This window comes from Mesoplodon densirostris, chromosome 4 (assembly GCF_025265405.1).
Source record: "Mesoplodon densirostris isolate mMesDen1 chromosome 4, mMesDen1 primary haplotype, whole genome shotgun sequence".
Lineage (NCBI taxonomy): Eukaryota > Metazoa > Chordata > Mammalia > Artiodactyla > Ziphiidae > Mesoplodon > Mesoplodon densirostris.
In genome coordinates this window covers 34,004,725-34,022,094 of record NC_082664.1, presented here as the reverse complement: position 1 = coordinate 34,022,094, position 17,370 = coordinate 34,004,725, and the positions used below count along the sequence as shown (strand labels likewise).

Genomic DNA, 17,370 nt, shown 5'->3' with positions numbered 1-17,370 from the left:
TATAGAGGAGGCCAGTGGAACCTGGCAGGAGGGGATGTGGCGGGAGAGGAGAGGCTGGGGAGCCAGCATTTACAAAGGGAGAAAAGAGATTCACCCCTGACCCTGGCAATATAAAGCAGAAGGAAATATGTGCTAAACTGAGGATCATCCAAAATGCCACAGAAGAGCAGAAGGGAAGCTCTAGAAAGGTTGCAAAAGGTGACTGGGGAGGGCATTCCAGGCAGAGGAAACAGTGTGGGCATGGGCTCTGAAGTGTGAAAGTAGGTGGCTTGTTAGAGGCATGCAGGTGGTGTGGGGAGGCTGGAGCGTGGGTGTGTGGAGGGATGGAGAGGATCTGGGCCAGACTGTAGGGCGCACAAGACAGTCCAAGACATACTCCAAGTTTGATTTTGTTCTGTGGACACTGGGATGTCCAGGATACGATTTTTAGATAGTAACAGATTTGCATAGGGTCTCAGACGCCATTTTACAATGTGAGGTAGAGGGTCTTGCATGAAGTCACCGATCAGTTAGTGGCCAAACTGACTGCAAACTGACTGCAAAACTAGGGGCTCCAATGCCTGGCCTAACCCATCTTCCATCATGCCAAGCTGCCTTCTAGGATGATTTGCCCGCTTTCCTTTTCTTCTTCTCTCATCTGTCTTCTCTAACTCCTCCCTAGCCCTTCCTTTGCTTCCAACCCCCTTGTTGCTTTCCTGGCCCTTGGGTCCGCCTGGGGTGTTCCTGCAGCCAACAGCAGGTTGGTGAACTCTGTTGCAGATCCAGGCAGATCTAATGTTTGCTTTCAACCCCCTTAGTGGTCTGGGCAGTGAGGCCCCAGTGGAGGAGGAAATGAGCAGGAAGGAAAGGTGTCCAGCTTCTGCAGTGAGTCTGGACCTAGGAGATGTTAGAAAACAAAATTCAACCAAGTAAATTTGAAGATCTAATTGGCTTTATTCAATGATTCAGGAATCAGGGAGCATCCCATCTAGCAACTAGAAGGGTGCTCAGAGGAGTTGTACAAAATGGAAGGATTTTATAGGAAGAAGGCTGGGGCAAGGGAGCTATTATTAAAAGAAAAGAAAGGATAATTTTTAGGCCCAGGGAGCATCCCATCTAGCAACTAGAAGGGTGCTCAGAGGAGTTGTACAAAATAGAAGGATTTTTATAGGAAGAAGGCTGGGGCAAGGAAGCTATTATTAAAAGAAAAGAAAGGATAATTTTTAGGCCCGAAGGTCTTCTTTTTTTTTGGTGGGGGAGGAAGAGAACTGCCAAGGGTTCTATTATGCAAATTGCCTCTTCTTCCTCTGGGGAACGGAGAGGGTCCATGTGACAGCACCTCATTGGTGCTGACCAGAAGATTCCAAACTGGTTAAGATTACATTTATGGTGAAGGCCCAAACTGCAATTAGGTTAGGTAGTAAATCTAGGTTTGGTATCACGGGCTTTAGCACAAGTGACGCCATTTTGGGCCTGTGGGTTTTCTCTTTAACAGAACTCAAGGAGGAAAGAAGGCAGAACAAAGACAGGCTTATGGAAGAGGCAGCGACAGCCATAGGTCCTGTGGGCCCCAGAATGGGAGGGTTTTCTTCGGATGGGTGTGTGTGCATGGTGGTGGGGTCGGGCGGGGCGGGGGTCGGCGTGACACCCTGCTTGCTTTGTTTGAGCTACCTCAAAAATTCAACCAAAAATTCAGTTCAATTCACAGCACTCTTCCAGAGAACCTGCTAGAACTAGGCTATGTGAGAGGCCCTGAGAGGGTGTCCAAAGGGCATCAGAAAGGAGAGCCTGCCTTACCCAATCCGCAGCAGAGGCTTAAGTCTCTGGGTCCGAGCGCAGACTCTGGCACTGATTCTCAAGTAGGAACGCCTCAACATTAATGGAGCTCCTCTGAGACAGGCACTGTTCAAGGCCCTGGGCCACAAAGTCAAAACCGTTGTCATTAAGGGGTCACAAGCCCTGTAAACACATACAGAGGACGTATCTCCTAGGGCCGCAGTGGGATCACTTATAGATGCTGTAGCTATAAAGTCCACAAACTAGCATATGTTGGAAAATAGCCCCAGGAGGCAAGGCTCAGGATGGGAAATAAAGTTAGGCGTGTGGCGGGGTTCTAGCCCGGACTCTGCCAGTCCGCACTCTGAACTTCAGTTTTCTGAACCTTGAGATCCGTCGCGTGCTTTTAGTGTGCTGAGGAATCCCTTAGGAATGCTTTTTGAGATAGATTCCAGAGTCCAATCGTAGCTTTTTCGAATCAGAATGGTGGGACGTGGGACTCTAAATCTGCATTTTTACACCTGCACCCCGGAACAATTTTGAGGTTGGTAGGCTTTGCAACCTAGTTTGAGGAGTACCGCTTAATAGGGAGAAGTACCGCTTAGCGACAGGCCTGGCGAGGGATTCCTGAGCTAAGAAGGCAACAGGAATGAAAGCGCCTTGTCGACCGGAGAGCAAACCAATTCTTTGCAAATAATAGTAATCCAAATAATATCCGAATAATCCAAATAATAATACAATAATAATAGTAAAAGAACTGGAGAGTGCAGCGCAAAGGCATCTCAGTCTGAATCTGTACCACCACCCGGTCCACTCTAGCAGCGCTGGCGTGACGGTGCCTTTAAGAACACCCCCCGCCCACCCAGTCTCGCCTCCCGCGGGGCGTGCGGGCCGACCGGCGGCGCTTGCGTGCTTCCAGCCGTCGACCGGCGGGGCTTCCCAGCGGGGCGGTCGCGGCAGCGCGACGCCGGCGCTGGTTGCGTGCGCGCCTGGCCCCGCCCCTCGCCCTCCCCTTCCCCTCCCCCTCCGCGGGCCTCCCCCGCCCGCGCGGTACAGCTGGGCCGGTGACTCGCGTACTGCTGCCGTTGCCTCTGCTACGACCGCCGTGTTCCATTCTCCTAAGCCGGCGACATCCTCGTCCCCTGCCTCCCGCCTCCTCCTCCCGCAGCTCCAGCCAGACAAGGGCACACGGGGTCTCGCCAAGACCCAAGAGGGCTGCGGGCGCGCGCGGGCGGCGGAGCGGATCCCTGCGCCGCGGAAGCTGCGAGCGTCCGCCTCCCGGAGGTCGCCGCGCCGTTCCCCGGGTGAGTTGTCACCGCGGCCGTGGGGCGGAGGGGCCGGGCATTGTGTCACCGGCGCCCTCGGCCGGCTGTCAGGGGCGCAGGACCGGCGCACCGCCCGGGAGGGACGTTGGGGAGCCCGGACGGCCGCCCCGCGTCGGCTGCTCTCCGCGCTTCCTGCGCCGGCCCGGCTGTCACCCCGACGCCCGGCGGCGAGCCCGGTGCCGGCGTGGGCCGGGAGGGCGGCGGCGGGGAGCTGTGCCGAGGCCGGGAGGAAGACTGGCCGGCCGGCTTGCGGCCGGGAGCTTGGTGGCCGGAATCGGGGCGCGCCGCCCGGGCCTCGCCGGACGTGCGGCGTCGCGCTCCGGCTCGGAATTCACGGTGGAGACCACATTTTGCAGGTCGCTGGGAGGTAGTCACAGGCTGGCTGTCTTTAATTCTGTTACTGCTTTTCCGTCAAGGCAACTAAAGCTGTGGGTCCTGTGCTGGGGCAGGGTCGGCTTAGCGATGGTGGACTTCCGAGGGCACCTTGGAGCCCGGGTGTGCGAGCGCCAGAGCTTTCTGGAGCCCCCGCGCCTCGTCTGGTCTTTAATCTCAAAAACTTTTCTTAGTATCCGGGCCGAGACGCACCGAAACCACTTCCTGTTTATGTATGTAGACTTTCTTTTTTCACTTCTGGGTTTTAGAGACAAATACTGGTGTCGGTCTGACCCTCCCACAGGGTTGTGACCGTGGGGCTGCTGAAGTGGGAGAAGTTACCTGTAAGGAGGTCAGGAGGGGGAGGTGGTTTTGGGGACTGTAAGACCCAGGAGAAAAGAGGCGTCGAGAACAAATCTCCAGCTGGTTTGAGGGAAGTTCAGCAGTGAGGCCTGATGCTGCTGTTCCCATAGAATGTCCCCTGGTGGCAGGCGGCTCGCTGGGCATTACTGCTCTTGCTAACTGGGCTTGTGTGTGCTCTGTACAGAGGTGCAGTGAAACTACCCAGTTCAATTAAACCGTAGGTATTTTACACCCTTTCTAGGTCTGCAGAGGTGACGAGTGTCTTTCCATCCTTTACACTGTTTAATTCACTTCTGTTCTTTTCATTGCTCTGATTTAAAAAATATGTATGAATGGGGTGAATGCATACATGCACCTTTTCTGTTTTGGGAATTCCACACCCAAATTGTCACCATCTAGTGGAGGCTAGTAGAGACATGTGCTTGGCATTGAGTTTTGAATTTTCTGGGCTTTCCATTTTTAGCTCGATGCATATTCAACCAGAAATGAAAATTTTCAGAGTTTGGGGCGTGGGGAGTACATCTACCTTCCCCTCAGTAGAGGAGATACTTAATAATGAAAAAATAATAGCAATAACAGGGGAAAGTTCTTGAGGACTTACTGTGAACTGAGTTTTGTGCCAAGAACTTTACTTTCTTGATCTCATTTAATAAACAACAAACTTTTGTGGTAGATTTTGCCATTATTCTCATTCTTTCAGATGAGAGCAAAGCCAAACAAATAACTTGCCCAAGGTCACAAAGGTATCTCATAGTAGAGCCCTCACCCTGAACTACTAGATTATACTGTTAATTTCTAGTTTGCTTACCATTTGGTAAAATTGAAACTGGAGTCTTTCTAGACTCTTTCCAAAGCACTACTTGCTCAGGCTTTCTCAGATCATGTGCATCCTTATTTCTTTCTCCAAGGTACACATTTATGGTATGTTTGCACAACATTCGTGTGTTCATTCATTCTTTTTTTTTTATTTGGTACTCACAAGTATTTGTGATACAGAATATATGCCGGGCACTGTGCTAGGTATTGGGGTTACTGCAGTGAACAGGACAGAACCCTGCCATTTCTTACGGAGTTCATGGTTTTTAAGTCAATTTATTTTGGTTTATGTTGTTAATTTTCATTGGTGGCCCTTTGCTGCTTAAGGAAGTCCTGACCAGTGCGTTAAATAGAGAACAATACTGATACCAGTCCTGATAAATAGAACTCCCTGACCACAGGGTGGTCTTTTGGGTACTGTAGTAGAAATGGCATATGAAACCAAACCTTACCTACAGCTAGACGGGGACAGGTCCTTGAGCGCTCAGACTAGGACCTGCCTCTCCTCTGCCCTGCAGTGCTTAAACCCGAAGAGCAAACCCACTGTCACATGGCAGTTCAACTTATTTGCTGAGGCTTGCCTTCTCAAAGCCCAGAATGTGGGCAGATAGAAAGAAGAGGAAGAAAGGTAGAATGAGGTTTTACAGATGCAGGCTGGCAGATGAAGAGACCTCAGCACTTTGTCTGCTTTCCTGGCAGGTCTCCATTATGTGGTGACTGAACTTGTGCTCTTATGTAATGGTGCATCTCCTAGCAGGGGGTTTCCTCCTTGCCGTTCCCAGGGCAGCAATTCCTATAGCTACCTTCCCCCTCCATACACACACATATGCCCCGTCCAAAGGGAATCATTCATCTGGCTTCTTAAAAGTAAGAACTTATTTCAACTTTATTGCTCCTCAGCGTTGTTTCACTTCCTCTATGCTTTTACATCCTCCAGAAAAAAACTTGCCTTATGTTTTAAATCTTTCCTAGTACTCTCTTTCCGCATTCTTAGCTCTTCTGATAGCCAGGTAACTACTGGTATCTGTCTGTGGGCTCAGAGAATTACAGTATTTCTTTAAAAATTAGTGAGCCACGTAATCTTCCTCGTTTCCGTACCAAAACAAGTGAACTGGGGAGAATGTCTTTAGCAGAGCCTCTTGCAGGCAGGGAAGGAAGGCCAGAGAGCACATGTGCTTGTCTTCCCCTCTAGTTCCCCATTTCCTCAGGGACGATTCACTGAGAGGCAGCAACAGGGATGTGATTTCTGCTTACAGGCCTGAAATGCCTACTTGGAGGCCTGAATGTCTGCAGACCCACTAGGCCCAGTTGTGTAATTGCCATGCATGAAGCGTTTTACTGAGCTCCTAAATGTGACATGTGATCTAGCGAAAGCTTCCAAGCAGGATTCGTTTTCCCTCTTTTCATCCACCTAGACAGTAAGGAAGTCTTGTGTAGAGTGCATTCCCTCAAGCAGTAGGAGAAAGATGGGAAGGAACAAGGAGAGGAAGAAGCCCAGTGCCTTTTATTTATTTATTTTTTTTAAACTTTGAAAGCAAATATTGCTGTGGTGCAGACTTGAGTGTTGAGGATTAGGACACCTGCTTGTATGATAATAGAGACTGTTTCCCCTGGTTTCTCCTCAAGATGGCTTAAGTCTAGGGGCCACCCACATATCCCACCGTGGTGAGGCTTCACTTAATGGGAATGGTTTTTAAAACATTAGTATTTTTAAGTTATGTTGCCACATTGCAGGAAACTTGGAAACTAGAGCAGTGAGAAATGATACCTGTAATGTGGTAGGGCTGTTTCCCCATTGGTGGGAATGAAGGTTGCAGCTCAGGGTTGGGGCTGGGGGTGTGTGTGTGTGTGTGATGAGTATTTGAAGGTGCTAACAGCTGTGGATCTGAGACCAATGACAGTTTCAGGACAGCATGGGGGTGACCGTCCTTGAGCATCAAGATGTGTTCACTCCTGCCCCGGCTAGGATTCAGGGCAGCAGCCGTTGTTCCCTTAGATGGCTGTAAGTTCCATGTATCCGTGTGAAACCTTTATCTGAAAAAGTAGAGGTACTGGGGAAAGAGGCACCTCTTACAAGGGTTAGGTTTTAGTGGCAGAGCCTGTCGGGCACCTGTGGATGCTTCCTTTTTCTTGTGCTCACCTGTGTCTGTGATGCTGTTCCTTTTCTTTCCCTTTTAGTTCTTTGGCCTAGAAGCCAGCAGGATTCCTCTATTTGCTCTCTCATCCTCTGGTTCTTACCCGAGTGTGGAAGTCTCCACTCTGTTGGTAGGCCTCTCGGTGGTGCCGAGTTGGGTCACTTCAGCTGTGAAAGGCCACCTGTGCTGCTGTCAGGGCTAGGGGACAGTTGAGTCTCCGTGAGAGACTCACGGAGCAGAAAATGCAATAGCAGAAAATGCAGTGATTGTGGTGAGAACTGAACGGGTTTCACAGACTCTCGTGTTGCCTGTGATGTATTCTCCCTCCCTGGCTCTTACATCTCAAAAAAGGAAAATAGCCACACTTGAAGCATCTGAAGCCGCGTGCCAAGAATTCACGCAGTACTCCAGAGACAGGATATTACTGAAGCATTTTTCTCAAGCAGAAACAGATGTAGCTCCCTGTTTCTGTCTCCAGTGTTGGTGGACCCTTAAAATTACCTGATAGCAGTGTGCCCTTAAATGTATTCTCCCTTCCCCCACACACGTACCATTATTATTATTTTTTTTTTTGGCAGAGCCCCATTGCTTGATTTGGGGACAGGTAGCCTGGGATTCCTGATGATAGTAATAGGTTCTCAGTGGGTTTGCAGACGGCAGAGGTGGTGACTGACAATTCTTTATTACTCAGAAGAGGATCTTCTGTGGTGAAAGATTAAATGACTCAGGATTCTTTCCTCCTGTAGTTGGAGATTGGACACAAAACCTCAGAGGACAGACACAAACAGGGGCTTTTCCCAACTTCCCCTTTCTTTCTGTCCTTTTTTAAGGAGGGGGAAAGTCTAATCTTTCCAAATCCAGCCTCCTGCCAGCAGTGACTTGCCTTCACCCACACAAGTTCAAGAACAGAACATGAGTTGCCCTGTGTGTAGACTCTCCTTGCTGAAATTTTGGCTAGACTAGGCTTTGGTTTCTGACAAAGCCAGGAAAATGAAACTAGCTTCTGGGAATAGGAGAAGGGGAGTGTTTATCCCACTCTTCGTTCTTTGAGTTGTTCTTAGTTGATCTCAATAACTAAGTGGATGGAAGTTTAAAAAAGGGAACTTGAAAAAGAGAACAAGGTGGTTTTGCTTATTTTGCATTTTAAGTTGCAGTCAAGGCAAACTGAGGGAAGACTGAGGGTTTGGTTTTGTTTTGTTTTTAATCGTCAATACACTGGGACAAGATTACGGAAAGCTTGGGAAATGGAGCGGGGGAACCACTATGATTCTACCAACCTAACACAAACATCATTTCCATGTATTCTACTTTTTTTTTTTTTTTTTTTTTTTCAGTATGCGGGCCTCTCACTGTTGTGGCCTCCCCCGTTGCGGAGCACAGGCTCCGGACGCGCAGGCCCAGCGGCCATGGCTCACGGGCCCAGCCGCTCCGCGGCATATGGGATCCTCCCAGACCGGGGCACGAACCCGCATCCCCTGCATCGGCAGGCGGACTCTCAACCACTTGCGCCACCAGGGAGGCCCCATACTTTTTCTTTTAGTTGGTAGTCCTTGTAACATTCAATTTTGTATTTCTTTTTTTTTTTTTCATTTAACGTTATAGCATAAACATTTTCCTATAATAACACATAGCCTTTATAATTATTTTTAGTGGCTTTCTAAAATTCCATCAAATAGATCAGCTGTGATTTAAATACCCTCTCTCATACATCTAGATTATTTCTAAGTTTTCTCAAGGAGATTATTTTTTTGGAGGGGTGATTTTATTTTGTCATATGACATTTTTTAAAAACAGCTTTAAGACATAATTTATATATCATAAAGGTCATCCATTTAAAGTGTACAAGCAGTGGATTTTAGTATATTTACAGAGTTGTCCAGCGATCACCATAATCTTACCTACTCTAATCTTAGAACAGTTTCATCACCCCCAAAAGAAACTCCATTATAGTCAGTCCCTATTCCTCTATAATCCCCCTAGCCCAGGGGTACCACTCATCCGCTCTCTATAGTTTACCTGTTTGGACATTTCGTTTGAATAGAATCATACAATATGCGGTCTTTAATGATTGGCTTCTTTAACTTAGCCTGATGTTGCTGAGGTTTATCCATGTTGCAGCATATATCGCTACTTCATTCTGCTTTATTGCTGAATAATCTGTTGTTTAGATATATTACTGTATTTTGTTTATCCATTCATCAGCTGATGATCATTTGGGTTGTTTGTGTTTTTTGGTTATTTTGGATAATGCTGCCATGAACCCATGGGTTTCATGTAGACATATGTTCTCATTTCTCAGGGAGATATTTTAAAAGCTGCATCCATATTTCTACTTTGGAGTTAACGTTCTACTTGGTTATGTAGTTTGTTTGGGCAAGAACAGTATAGCGAAATCTCTTGGTCCTGTGGTGTTGAGGGTATTGCCCTGAATTAAGAAAAGGTGCTACATACACATATACATACATACACACACACACACACACATATATATATATATATATATATATATATGTGTGTGTGTGTGTATGTATATATATACACGTGTGTGTGTGTGTGTGTGTGTGTGTATATATATATATATAGTGTTTAAGAGGTTTGAACTCTCCAGTAGCGTTGTTTCCAAATCTTTGGTGTGGAACTTTAAACAGTAGTGAGAGCTGACAGATACATTAGTGCCTGGATTCAGTGCACATGTACTGCTTCTTTAAAAAAAGGGGGGGTGTGGTTTCAGCATGAAGCCTCAGTTGTGTCTTTTGGAGAGAGTGTTACCATGAACCCCACAGAGCCTTCCTTATCAATGTAACTTATAGTTCTCGGAAGTTTTCCCTTTCCTTATGAAAAATTCCATGCGAGGGTTCTGTGCACCTGCTTGGAGGCTGCTGCTAGACTGGGGAGTGGCATGCTTGCTGAATAGAGAGCCAGCCCGTGAGGGGGGGAGGGAGAGGGGCTGTGAGTGTGGTTTAAACGCAGGCCTGAGAAAGAATGTTCTTTAGAACGGCTCCTACGGGCTCTTACTGGTGGACCTTAGTTGCACCCGAGGTTTAAAATACAGACCAGGCCAGACACAAAGAGGAACGGACGGTGCTGCTGGGAGTGTCACTTCCTCTACAGATTAATCTACCCCTGGGTGGTTTTACATCGTAGCAGCCTCAGTACTGAAATAGTGCAGTGCCTCCTTTCACTCTTGTTCTAATTGGAATTCCTAGCATTTGGAACCAATAGCTGGTCTTGCTTTTCCTGCTCCTAGATCCCTCCCAGAAGCTCTTGAAAGTGTGCATGTGTAGGCCACCTAAGGGTCAGAGAGTCAAGATAGTTCTACCTCAGAAACACACGGGACACAGGGCTCATGCCCTTTGTCCAACAAGCCAGACAAAAACTAGGAAGTTGAATCGTCTTCCCCTGTACCTGTTTCAGGTTCCTTCACCTGGAGCAAGTCCAAGTACCAGTTTTTCCAGAAAGTTCCCTCGTGTGTGTGTGTGTGTGTGTGTGTGTGTGTGTGTAAATGTGTATGAATGCAGCCATAACTTCCCTGCCACTGTTCACTGCCAAAAGTTTTAGATTTGGAGTGGGCTCTACCTGTTAATACAAATTCTGTTCCCAAGTGCTAGGAGTCTCAAAAGGCTGAGTAAGGAGACAGGACTCTTATCTGAAGATTTGAATGCTTGACTGTAGTATCCAGATGTTACCAAAACTTCTTGCACAGCAAGCCAAGCATGTGACCAGAGAGAGCTCATGAAATGCTAGGGTTGGGAGGATGGGACTCCGAGGATGGTCTCATTTTACAGCCTCACTTTATAGAATAGAAAAATGGGAAATGGTTGCTCAGAGCTCATTTTCCTAAGTGATGACAGGGCCAGGGGAGAAGCCAGGGCTGCAGATTCCTAGTCTGGTACTTTTTCTATCCTAGTGTGATCAACTTCTCTTCTCTGGGCCTGTTCCAGGAAAGGGGATTGGAGCCCAGAAGGGTATGTGGTTCATATTGTTAGGAACAAACTCCTATCCCTTCTGTGATTGTGGTTTTGAGTCTAATAGTGAAATTACAAAAGGGAATGAGTCTTTAAATTCAGTTCTTAAGAAGAACTGTTCTTAAAATGGGAGTTGTGCTTAGGCTGGGCCTGCTTAACTCTTTTATCTCTGTACTGTGCTTCCTTACAATTTAGAAAACACCACCTGACTCCAGGCCAATGGGATGTGGTTCCTGAGTCATTTTCCCCTTTGTGTCTTGCTCACCCAGGTGGGACAGTGGCAGGTAGGTGCTGGTGGCATCCTAGGTGTAGTAGGACTGCCCAGTATTTGAGAACATGCTGTCTAGGACGGCTGGTGGCCCCTCCCTCCTAGCAGACTGAAACCCTTCACAACTGTGGTTCTGATATCCTCAGGTTTATTTCATGTGGGTCAGCCACCCTTCCAAATGCAGTGTGAACACACGTCTCTAACTGTGTCTCTAACCAGCCAGGAAGGAAATAGACTTCTTGGGTTGAGGTGTCATATATGCTAGCTTTCTCCATCCCAGAAAACCAGTGAGCAGTTTGGTGTTCAGTGGGTGTTGTTCTTTCAGTTGGCATGCTCAGGACATTTTTAGAGAATTAACAAATGGTATGTTGGCTGGTGCACACTTTTATCAATCCTTGATTCTCATCCACTCCCGGGCAGACACTCTGCCACGGGAAGGCCATCTACCTCCTCGTTTCAGTCCTGTGAGAATTTTGCTTGTTACACAGCAGGATGGTAAGAAGAACAGGCTCTGGGTTGCGTAAGATTTCATTGGTCCATCTTATTTTCCCCTTTACACGCACCTTCAAGTTCTCATAATTTGTGAGCTGAAAATCTGGTTGGGCTGTGATGTCAGGCTGGTGGGAGGTGGGTAGAGGGTTGCTGCAGCAACCAAGAGGAAGGAAGGAAGTCAGGTCATTTGTGTAGCAGGTATTTAGTGAATGCCCGTGGTGGTTAAGTGCTAGGTATGCAGTTGTGAACAAGAACAAAACGCACACAGCACTTGCCCTCATGAAGTTAACAGTCTGGGGGAATACTCAACGGCTTATTTAATTTGACAGTAGTGTTGGAGGAATCTGTTGTGTAAAGCAGGCTTTCAGCTTGGCTACTCTGAAGGAGTGACTCTGGCTTTTTTAGGGACATTTGTGCTCCAAACCAGCAGCCACCCTGGAAAGGAGGAGGACTTGAAAAATACCCTTGGAGAATTCCTCCTGGCCTCCCTAGCAAGAGAGCAAATTGCCTTTCTCTGTAGAGCAAGCTCGGTCTAGGAGTTTGGTGTGAGGATTCCAGTTTTCCAGCTTTACTTAACTAGCCAGTTTTTAATGTGGGAATGTTTTCTGACCCTGAAGTGTTTTTTTTGGGGGGGGGTTTGTTTTTAGTTTAGAGAGAAAAGCGGGTGTGAATTCAACAGTGAGAAATTGGGAGAAGGGAAATAGGTAGGATCAGTGGTGTGAGTTCCTTAGGGAATCTTTTTTTGTCCGTTTCCTTCAAGCCTCAATTTTAGATATGTTAATTTGTGTCTCTTCCTGATATATCTGGCTTTATAACTTGCTGGAGGCAGTAAAGGACCTAGTACACTACGGGCACAAATAAGGGTCCCAATAAAAGCACATCCCCGTATGTTTTACCTCTGTGGGTAAGCCATCTCCGTGTAGGCTCAGGTTCTAGGCTGAGACTGGAAGTTCCCTGAGGTCAGTGACTGTCTTGTCCACTTCTTTATACTCAGCTCCTGGATTAATTGACTGGTTGAGAAGGATTGACCCGGTATAGAGGATTAAAGTAAAAAGGGTGAGAGGGCAAGGTGACCTTGAGTCCATAAGCCTTGATGACAAGGAATGTAAGAGTGGTATTATTGATGAAATTCTAAAAAGAAACATTTGGAGGGAGGCTTGGTTTGAGTGAAAAACAAATATAAACAAGGTGATAAAAGCTGTTAACATTCACCAAGTTTACTCTGACTGGTGGCAGGAAAAGAAGACAGCTCAGGAACCATGGAGGTGGGAGGTGGGAGGAGGAGAAGGAAAGAGAGGGTATTGGCTGTTGTCCAAAATGTTTTAGCAAGGCCAGTCAAAAACAATCTATAGGAACCCTTATGAATTTTGATCCGAGACCAGAGAGTCACCCCTTCTAATTTTCAAGCACAGGTCTTTGTTTCTGGAAAACTCTGTCATTCTTTTAAAAGCCTCAGGAGGCATCAGTCATACCCTAAAGCCAATTTACATGTGTGCATCTACTGGTTTGGCCTTTTTTACATATATGTATGTTATCCACTGTGAATCTGGTTGCAGGCAAGGAAGTAGTTAACACAGGATGGCTTGTTTCTGTTTGTTCTCCAGAACTGAACTCTTCTGGGGGCGGTTCCTTTGCTCCTGGAATTACAAAATATAATTGTGTGGGTCATCTCATTTGAAGGTCTGTGAATGCTTTTGAAAAATCACATCTTTGAAAGAAGGGCTGCTCCCTGCAAACACTGACAGTTTTTCTTGGGATGTGTGTGTGAGTGACAGTGAATGAACAGATTCCAGAGCCTTTGGTGTTGGTAAAACTTTCTGTGGATGGTAACAAGTAGATGTTTGTTAAGCAGTGCATCTGAACTCATTTATTAATAGAACAAGTATTGGATGCTCTTTCCCATATAATCATCTCCCCACAGGGATTCTTTGCAGCACAGTATAACCAAGGTTTTGAATTGTTCTCCTGTGTTTTGGTTAATCTTTTCCCCTCATAGATGTCAAACCCCTTGGGGAGGGAAGGGGTGGTTTAAGTTTCCTCTTCATTTACTTATGTAGGTTGGGCATTCATATTAACAGCAATAAAGATTTATTTATTTTACAAAGTGCTTTCACATAAGAAATCAGATAATTACTGTGAGAAAGGTTTCAGTCCCATTTTACAAATGGGAAAGCCAAGGCCTTTGGTAACCAGTGGACATTTAGCATCCACTGTGCTTGTAAATAGGGATGCTGAGTCAGCCATGGCTGAGGCTGAATCAAACATTGGTATCCTGCTGGGAAATAGGGAAGTTCTTGGAATTGCAGACTTGATAAATTTTAACTTGTGCGTGGAAAGCAATGTAACAACCCCTTTCCTCGTCCCTACCCCCATCTCAGCATAGGTACTCTAAAGGTCGGTATGTTTTTGTGTACTGATGGGACAGAGATGTGAAAGTGTGTGTAATTAGAAAGGGCAATTAGAAAGGGCAAATTTCATCTCCTAACTAAGGAAAAAGCATTGCCATATAGTCTGAGAAGGTTTTTACTTTTATTTTTTGGAGGAGCTGGGAGGCCACAGGGGCAAAACCCTGGTATCTAGAAACCCATGCAGTTTCCAGGTTATTAGAGGTCCATTTGGGGGTGAGCCAGAGCAGAACTTCTAAGTTCCTTGGGTTCTCAGGGCCCTGTGATGGGGATTTTGAGGGCTCTGCAGTCTGTATCGGTATCGTTGCAGTCTTGTTCTGTCTTTCTGCAGGTGTGTTCTGACTCTAGGCACCAACTGTGGGTCGGGGCCTTCCTGAGATGCCCCCCACAGCTGTTTCCAAAGGCGGACTGTCTTCGCTTCAGTACTCCTAAGAGCTCCTGAAGAGTGTCCTTTTTTGCTGACAGGGGGATCCAAGGTCTCCTGTAGGCCTGGCTTGACCTCCTCTTCCCCATTGTCCTGCCCTTACTTTCAGAGGCAGAAGATGAGCCTGTCTGGGCAGTGAGGAGGTTGGAGGTGAAGGTCCTGCCTCATCCAGGACAGCTTAGATTTGAAAAACACAAAGCAGTGCCAATGTTCCTGGGGCAGGGTGTGCTCGGACAGCCTGTCTGCTTTTTCCATTTGGTTGGGAAAGTGGAGAAGTGAGGCTGGCTGTGGGCCAAGCAGAGCTTCCCCCTCTCCTATGGTGAATGAAAATGGACGATTGTTTCAAGGAGTGGGTCCTGAGTGGGAGGCGGTGGAGGAGAGCGGGCCTTGGGATCAGACTCGCCTTGCTTCCCGTCTCAGCTCAGCCACTTCCCAGCTGTATGACCTTGAGCAAATTTAACCTCTCAGATGCTCAGTTCTATCACTTGTAAAATGGAGATGATAATATTACCGCTACCTGTCTCTAGAGGGATAGCTACCAGAATATTAATGATTACCTGGGGTGGGAATTCTGGGGTGATAAAGGGTAACAGGAAACTATAACTTCTTAAACTTTCTTTTTGTTTCATTTGAATTTTCACTATTGGCATGTATAACTTAAATAATTAAAATTATGTTGAAAAGTAACCCCTCATGGGATTGTTATGAAAATCAAATAAAATGGGATAATTAAAACACTAGGTTCAGTGTCTGACAAGTAAAAGATACTCATGGCAGTTTATTTGGGGAAGAAGTGGTATTAATTAGTATTTGACCCTTGCTTTTAGTAGTGTTAGATTTTCTGTCTGGCTTGTGTACTTTGGATAAGTTTCTTTGTTAAGCCCCAGTTCTTAAACTGAAAATGGGGGTTAACATCAGTATCTACTACATAGGGGGGTTTGGAGGAGACATGGAAAGCAACTAGCCTGGTACCTGGCCCATAGTAAGTGCTCAGTAAATATTATCTGTTATTGGCTATTATCCTCTCAGTTACCCTGGAAGTGAGGTGGGAGTGACGCCCACTTTAAAGTTACAGAATGTGAGGCACAGAGTAGTTTAGGACAAGTGTCCTGTCTTAAGGCCAAGGGCTGAGTTAGCAGCAGAAATGGTGATGCTGATGCTTGTGTGGCCTGTTGGCCCAGGTAGCAAACCAGGGAGGTCTCACCGATGGGCAAACACGAAGCACCAGCCAGGTGCTGGATGTGAAACATGCTGCTGGTCTGGACAGCGGAGATTATTGAGCGTCCGAGAAGGGGAGAGTCCAGTTTAGGGCCACATCCTTCCTCGCCTTTCTAAGGCAGATGGACCGCATCCAGATTGACAAAAGGGAGGGGCTTGTTTCCTCTTGCTTTTCTTTCACATCCTCCTGGCTTGTCAGGTGGTGGACTCCTGACCACTGCCCTTGTTGTGGGTTCAGTTTTCTCAGCTCCTCCAGTCTGGCCTTCTCTGTTAAACTGCCCTGCTGCTGGAGTCCACGCCCACAGCCTCCCAGCCCTCCTCCTTCTGTCCTGGAAGGCCAGCACAAGGACGCCCAGCTTCTCTGGGGTAGGCCTGTTTCCACACCACTTTGGTACTGCTGGTGGCTTCCTACCTGCTCCTCAGCTAGCTGCCTGTCTGTGCGGCTGAATGGGTGAGTAGAAGCCACACTTGGTGGGAAATCAGTTTTGAGCTTCGCTGTGGGCTCCTGTTCTGTGTATTCACATTTTGCGAAGAAAAAACGCTGAGTGATTTCTGCCCAGCATTGTTTTCAGAGAGTGAGAGATTCTCATCCCCAAACCCAGTTGTGAGGCCAGAGCTGATTATGCCCCAGTTTCTCACCTTCGGTTTGTACTGCATGCTTCTCACCCTTGCCTTCTCAGTTCTCTCTTTACCACATTTGCCTTGCTCCGTCTTCACAAGGGTCATGAAATACCAAACATTGGTGAACAATACAGGCAATACAGTGTTTAAAGTTTTACCAACCCAGGTTTGCTTAGTGGACTAGAAGAAGGAGTGTGCCTATTTGAATATTTATTTATTTATTTGGCTGCATCGGGTCTTAGTTGTGGCACGCAGGATCTTTGTTGTGGCATGTGAGATCTTTCGTTGCGACGTGTGGGCATCTCTCTAGTTGTGGTGCGCAGACTCCAGAGTGCGCAGGCTCAGTAGTTGCAGCACGTGGGCTCTCTAGTTGTGGCGTGCGGGCTCCAGAGTGCATGGTCTCAGTAGTTGCAGCAGGCGGGCTTAGTTGCCCCACGGCATGTGGGATCTTAGTTCCCTGACCAGGGATCCAATCCGCGTCCCCTGCGTTGGAAGGCGGGTCGTTGACCACTGGACCACCAGGGAAGTCCCAGGGGTGTGCATATTTGTACAGGCTCTTGCACATGATAGTTTTTATCCTGTTTTCGTGTGTTTCAAATACACCTTTTTCCATTTGTGTTTAGTGGTGGCTGGTGAACCTTGTAGTCCATTTTTCTTTGGGGTATATTCTTGCTGTAGGTGTTGGGTTCACATTTTATGCTTAATTCCCCATCAGGATCTGAAGGATAGGCCTGCTGTTGAGGCACCACGAACCAAGTCATTGCACCTTGAGACAAGTCTGCTCTGACTCCCAGGCTGCTTTCTTTTCCTTATTTATGGTGGCCTGAAGACCTCCACGAAGTGCATCAAAGTGTTTCCTCTTGGCTTGGCAAAAGGAAGGTACTTGGAGGAGCTTAAAGACCTCGTGGAGGGGACCCTCTTACTCTTAGCTAATTGAAAAATAAGACTCTTCAGTGGAGAAGCTGCCCTCCCACCTGGTTTATGAAAGCCCCTCTGAAACACAAGTTGTTCCTGCTGTTTGTCATGTTTCTGTAGTATTTATCGGGTTTTTGAAGACAGACTTGCTTCAATTAATTCTGGTTATAAGGGTGATGCCTGGAAGTTTTGGAGGAGGTACTTACAGAAGAGTCAAGCTCCGGGCTAATTTCAAGTCTAATCATGAACTAGCAGGAGCAGCCTTCGGGCCCCAGGGAGGGAGGGGTGGCCACTGC

The 17,370-nt window shown here is 47.2% G+C and overlaps 1 protein-coding gene across 1 annotated transcript in view; it reads left to right on the top strand.

Annotated features, from left to right (window-relative positions):
• The first annotated feature begins 2,773 nt into the window (after positions 1-2,773).
• The window catches only part of SUSD6 (sushi domain containing 6), a 93,368-nt gene continuing 78,771 nt past the window's right edge, over positions 2,774-17,370 (top strand). The window contains exon 1 of the mRNA XM_060095933.1: positions 2,774-3,059. The gene's annotated coding sequence lies outside the window, so the exon portion shown is untranslated. The remainder of the gene's footprint in view (positions 3,060-17,370) is intronic.